This window comes from Somniosus microcephalus, chromosome 23 (genome assembly GCF_052327205.1).
Source record: "Somniosus microcephalus isolate GS21.2 chromosome 23, FLI_Smic_1.0, whole genome shotgun sequence".
NCBI classification, from domain to species: Eukaryota; Metazoa; Chordata; class Chondrichthyes; order Squaliformes; family Somniosidae; genus Somniosus; species Somniosus microcephalus.
In genome coordinates this window covers 31,323,292-31,329,291 of record NC_141009.1, presented here as the reverse complement: position 1 = coordinate 31,329,291, position 6,000 = coordinate 31,323,292, and the positions used below count along the sequence as shown (strand labels likewise).

The 6,000-nt window shown below is 46.6% G+C and overlaps 1 protein-coding gene across 1 annotated transcript in view; it reads left to right on the top strand.

Moving 5' to 3' along the window:
* Positions 1-6,000, top strand: part of LOC147101786 (uncharacterized) — a 106,662-nt gene that overhangs the window by 52,426 nt on the left and 48,236 nt on the right. The window lies entirely within an intron of this gene.

Here is a 6,000-nt window from a genome sequence, read left to right as displayed (position 1 = left end):
CCTCTCTCTCTTCCCTCCCCTCCCTCTCTCTCTTCCCTCCCCCACCCCCCCTCTCTCTCTCTCTCTCTTCCCTCCCTCCCCCCCTCTCTCTTCCCTCCCCTCCCCCCTTTCTTCCCTCCCCCCCTCCCTTCCCTCCCCTCCCCCTCTCTTCCTCCCCTCCCCCTCTTCCCTCCCCTCCCCCTCTCTTCCCTCCCCTCCCCCCTCTCTCTCTTCCCTCCCCTCCCCCCTTCTCTCTTCCCTCCCCTCCCCCCTTCTCTCTTCCCTCCCCTCCCCCTTCTCTCTTCCCCTCCCCTCCCCCTTCTCTCTTCCCTCCCCTCTCCCTTCTCTCTTCCCTCCCCTCCCCCCTTCCCTCCCCTCCCCCTCTCTCTCTCTTCCCTCCCCCTCTCTCTCTCATCCCTCCCCTCTCTCTCTCATCCCTCCCCCCTCTCTCTCTTTCCCTCCCCCCTCTCTCTCTTCCCTTCCCTCCCTCTCTTCCCTCCCCTCCCCCTTCTCTCTCCCTCCCCTCCCCCCTTCTCTCTTCCCTCCCCTCCCCCTTCTCTCTTCCCTCCCCCCTCTCTCTCTCCCCTCCCCTCCCCCCCTCTCTCTCTCCCCTCCCCCCTCTCTCTCTCTTCCCTCCCCCCCTCTCTCTTCCCTCCCCCCTCTCTCTCTTCCCTCCCCCTCTCTCTCTTCCCTCCCCCCTCTCTCTCTCGCTTCCCTCCCCCCTCTCTCTCTCTTCCCTCCCCTCCCTCTCTATGAATGTGTGTGAAGATTTCCTATTTGCTATTTCTAGCGTATTCATCGGTAGTCATACAGATTGCAAAATAATTTTTTTCCTCCCCTTTAATCTCCTGCTCTATAATAGCCACTGACTGTAAAAAGAAACAGAATGAGAAGGGCTATGGGCAGAGAGCTGGGGAGTGGGCCTAATTGGAGAGTGAAATAAAGAATAGATTTGCCTTCCAAAGTTAGGCTTTATTAACTTTAAAATCAGCAGCATATCTTTCTACATCCAGTCCCAACTAAAGCTAGACAAGGACTGAATTTAAGGTAGCCACAACACATCATGTGATCATCAACTACCAATGAGATTACAACACATATCCCAAGGCAGTTAACAAACAACGAATCACAATACTTTTACTAATCAAGGAATAATCACCACAGAGAGCTCTTTCAAAGAGCTGGCACAGGCATGATGGGCCAAATGGCCTCCTTCCATGCTGTATGATTCTAATCTTTAGTGATATTTATAAGCAGGCAACAAGGCTCAAATTAACCTAACACCCTGGGTGGAAAACTGATGGGATCGGATTGGCTGCCTGTTTTGCATCCCACCCGGTTTCACTTTCTGTTGACTTCAATGAAAAGTAAAATCGGGCAGGGTGTGAAACTGGCAGCCAATCCAATCCATTTCCCACTGAGCGCGTTAGCTTAAAATGACCCCCCGCCCCACGCCTATCTGCTCGTGTCCGGCATTGGAGCTTGAACACACAATCTTCTGACTGTAAGGTAAAAGTGCCAACACCTGAGCCAAGCTGAGAGTTGATAGTATGAGTAGGGGTCTAACAATCCATATTCTTATATTGAGGTTTTACCTTCTGCCTCATACGCAGAGTATATTGTGTTGCAAAGTGTTATTATTTTTCTTCAGTTTTTGCCCATGGCCATTGCCACAAGGAGTGCTAGTGGTTTATGTAATTTCTTGAAAGTACACACGCTTACAATCATTAGCATTGTAAGGGCTGAAATTGAATTTCCAATGTCAAATCCTTGAAATCAACAAAAGGACCCTGATCACTTGTTTGTAGAGAGTTCCTTTGTTAATGACAGAGGGCTCATTTTGTTCTGCCTGGTGTGACTAGCAGTGCAGGACTTACATTCCAGTGCTGCCGACTGCTGACTGTTTGCCCTTTCGTCCGTCAGACAAAACCAACTTACCGAAATTTTAGCGTTTTCCCCAAAACATGGGGCAACCAAAATCTAAATTTCCAAACTTCAAGCACATCATGCAATTAACTGCTGCCCTATTTTGTTGAGAAAAGAACATATCTGCTTTCTTCATTCTTGCTGAAAAGCTGATCGTTTGCTGCTGGGCGTGAGTGAACAAAGCACAATCGTCAATAAAACTGAGGGTGGGTGGAGGTGAATTGCCCAGTGCTCGATGGTCTGTGACTTTAAAACAGCGTGCACGGGAAAGATTGGACTTTTCAACTCGATAACGTCAAATGCTGCATCAGGTTTAAGCCGGACTTGATGGGGTGATTTTGTGAGGCTGTGCTTCTGACATTGAGCCTCACCAGAGAGAAGCACTGGTCGCAGAATTGGCCCGAAAAGTTTCAGCCCTATCTCTGACCATGTTCCAGTCTAGCGAGGCCCCACGCTGGGAGCAGAGACTTGCAAAATGTACTCTCATACAGGAAACTTTCGTTTATCCGAAGGTTAAATGTCCGGAAAGCTCTATCTACCGGCAAAATTCAGGAGTCGATTTGGATAATTTTTTTTCTTTTCGTTGCTTCTTTTCTCCAGTCCTGGCTCTGTAAGTGTCTCTGTAGCTAAGCAACAGCTTCAGCTAGACGCTTGCAAGCTGCGCCGACTGTTTTGAAGCTGTTGCTAAGCAACAGGGTTTGTTGCTTCACACGGAGCTCTGAGCTCCGTATGTTTTAACATTAGCGCTGGTTTCTACGGCAGTTTTGATCTAACGGCACCAGCTCGGTCCCGTCGGTGCCGGATACCAGAAAGTTTCCTGTATATAACCCATGGCTTCTAAAAATGGCAGGATAGAAACTCTGGGCAGCTGTCCATATATCCATCAGTAAACACTGAAAACACCTCTAAAATGTATTGGATTTTCACCAAATTTAATAAATAACTTCAGCTCATTGGCTTCTGGGCTCCTTTCCGACTTGGGCTGATCCACATGCCTCTGCACATGTCTGTATACAATGAGATACCATCAGGGAGCTGAAGCAGCTGCTGCAAGTGGACAACTGAAACAACAACAGGAAGAATACTTTATTTTCAGACCAGTAGCACGACTCTCAGCCGTTCTAATCACTGCCAGGCTTTTCACACAAAACAGCTTCCTTGTCCTGTGGATTTACGAGAGTTAGGATTGCATGTCATTGATGCAGGGAGGATGTTTCCCCCTGGCTGGGGGCTCTAGAACGAGGGGGTCACAATCTCAGGATACAGGGTAGGACATTTGGGACTGAGATGAGGAGAAATTTCTTCACTCAGAGGGTGGTGAACCTGTGGAATTCTCTACCACAGAAGGCTGTGGAGGCCACGTCACTGAATATATTTAAGAAGGAGATAGATAGATTTCTAGATGCAAAAGGCATCAAGGGATATGGGGAGAGAGTGGGAATATGGTATTGAGAGAGAGGATCAGCCATGATCATATTGAATGGCGGAGCAGGCTCGAAGGGCCGAATGGCCTACTCCTGCTCCTATTTTTCTATGTTTCTATGATTCTATTTGATGGGAAATGTTCATTGCATCTGTTTAGATCTTTTGTGTTTTTTTTGTCCAGTGTTTTCATTCAGGTTTTCGATTTTTTTTTTTTTTTAAACAATTTTTCTGTTTCACCCAATTTGTCGTTTTACCGTCTTAATTTGTTCTTAGTTACAAAACAGACCAAATTAGCATAAAGTCGTACTTTGGCGTGTTGCTCATGTTGCACTCTGATCTTCCTGCCCAATCCACAATCCCGCAGGTTTCACATGGCCGGCCATTGGCACTGAAAAGGCCACGTTTTTTTTTTATTCTGCAAGATCTTTCCAACTTCTGTTCCTCCAGCCTTCATTAGCTTTGCTGCAACATGGAAAGAATTGTATTGTACAAATGGAGAGCCCTGCTATAATATAACGCCTGCAGAAAATGTATTTTCTCTCCCTCTCTCTCCCTGTACTGAGCTCCCCGATTTCCAGCCTTTTCACTGGGAGTGGATTATAAATTGGTGAAAAGCTTTGGCGTCTGCGACGGTGCCTGGATAAAAGAAATGTAAAAAATGTCAACTTTGCAGGAAGAGCAACCGTTTGGCGCACTCATTTTCTTTTTTGTGCCAGTACTGGCACGAGGACATCAGATTTGAGGAGTGAAACACTTTCCATTTTGAGTGCTCCGTGTTATCCTCCAGGTGAGATGTAGCACAAGCAGATATAGATCAAAGCTCCCTCAACTCTACTATCCCAATTTGTCTAAACCCAGCCTGAGAAGAGCAGCGTGAATTTTTTCCACTTCCCACATAGTGGCATAGTGGTTAGCACTGTTGCCTCACAGCGCCAGGGACCCGGGTTCGAATTCGGCCTCGGGCGACTGTCTGTGTGGAGTTTGCACATTCTCCCTGTGTTTGCGTGGGTTTCCTCCGGGTGCTCCGGTTTCCTCCCACAGTCCAAAGATGTGCGGGTTAGGTTGATTGGCTATGATAAATTGACCCTTAGTGTTAGGGGGATTAAATACGTGGGGTTACGGGGATAGAGTGGGATATGTGTTGGTGTAGGGGTTACGGGGATCGGGTGGGATATGTGCGGTGCAGGCTCGATGGGCCGAAATGGCCTCTATCTGCATTGTGGGGTTTCTGTGATTCTCTGTGATCACTCGTAGCCCTTTTATAAAAACAGTAAGTTATTGCATTTATATAGCGCTATGTTAGGTCATTGAGATGCTTTAAAGTGTTTCACACAAGAAATTAATTTTTTGGAGTGACAATAATTGTTATGTCGGTAAATGTGGTAGCTATTGTGCCCCAGCGGTATCTCACGAGCAGCAAACATAAGAAATAGGAGCAGGAGTCGGCCATTTGCCCCTCGAGCCTGCTCCGCCATTCAATGAGATCATGGCTGATCTGATCTTGGCCTCAACTCCGCTTTCCTGCCCGCTCCCCATAACCCTTGGTTCCCCTATTTTTCAAAAATCTGTCTACTCCGCCTGAATATATTCAATGACTCCGCCTCCACAGCTCTTTGGGGTAGAGAATTCCAAAGATTCACGACCCTCTGAGAGAAGCAATGAAACAAATGACTAGTTAACTTATTAATTGGCTCCAACTAGTGAGGAATTGCAACTTGTGCACTAGGAACCGGATTAAGACTCTCTAAATTTATTTTACTTAGGACACCTACACCTTAGGACTCGTCCGCTCAGTGAGAAGAAACTTTTATCCCATTTGTTTGTCTGGATTCAATTCCAGAACCTAGATCCGAAAGGATAGCGTTCCAACTACTAGTCACATGGAAATGAATTGTAAACATGTAGCTAACAGATCTCAGAATATCACAAGATAGGTGGCACAGATTAACCAAGTAATTATCTGGTGCCCAGGAATGAAGACTGCCCTCATTATCATGTAAATGCTTTCATCATCTACCTAGTTATGCTCTATATTAGAAATTAACACAGACCATTGTATTCAAGCTGCTAAATCGGCCATTCCCTAAAAATTTTGAGTTTGAACCAACAACAACAACTTGTATTTATATATTGCCTTTAATGTAGTAAAACGTTTCAAGGTGCTTCACTGGAGCGTCATCAAACAAAATTTGACACCGAGCCACATAAGGAGAAATTAGGGCAGATGAGAGGTAGGTTTTAAGGAGCATCTTAAAGGAGTAAAGAGAGGTAGCGAGGTGGAGAGGTTTAGGCAGGGAATTCCAGAGCTTAGGGCCTCGGCAGCTGAAGGCATGGCCACCAATGGTAGACCGATTAAAATCGGGGATGCGCAAGAGGCCAGAATTGGAGGAGTGCAGATATCTCCAAGGGTTGTAGGGCTGGAGGAGGTTACAGAGATAGGGAGGGGCGAGGCCATGGAGGGATTTGGAAACAAGGATGAGAATTTGAAAATCAAGGCATTGCTTAACCGGGAGCCAATGTAGGTCAGCGAGCACAGGGGTGCGAGTTAGGACACAGGCACCATGCTGAGTTACACTGACTGTTTATGTTTGGCTATCATTGTATCCTACATTCCTTAATAGGATATGTTTAGGGTTTTGAGATTGCAGTTAGAAATTAAGTAAAGGGAAA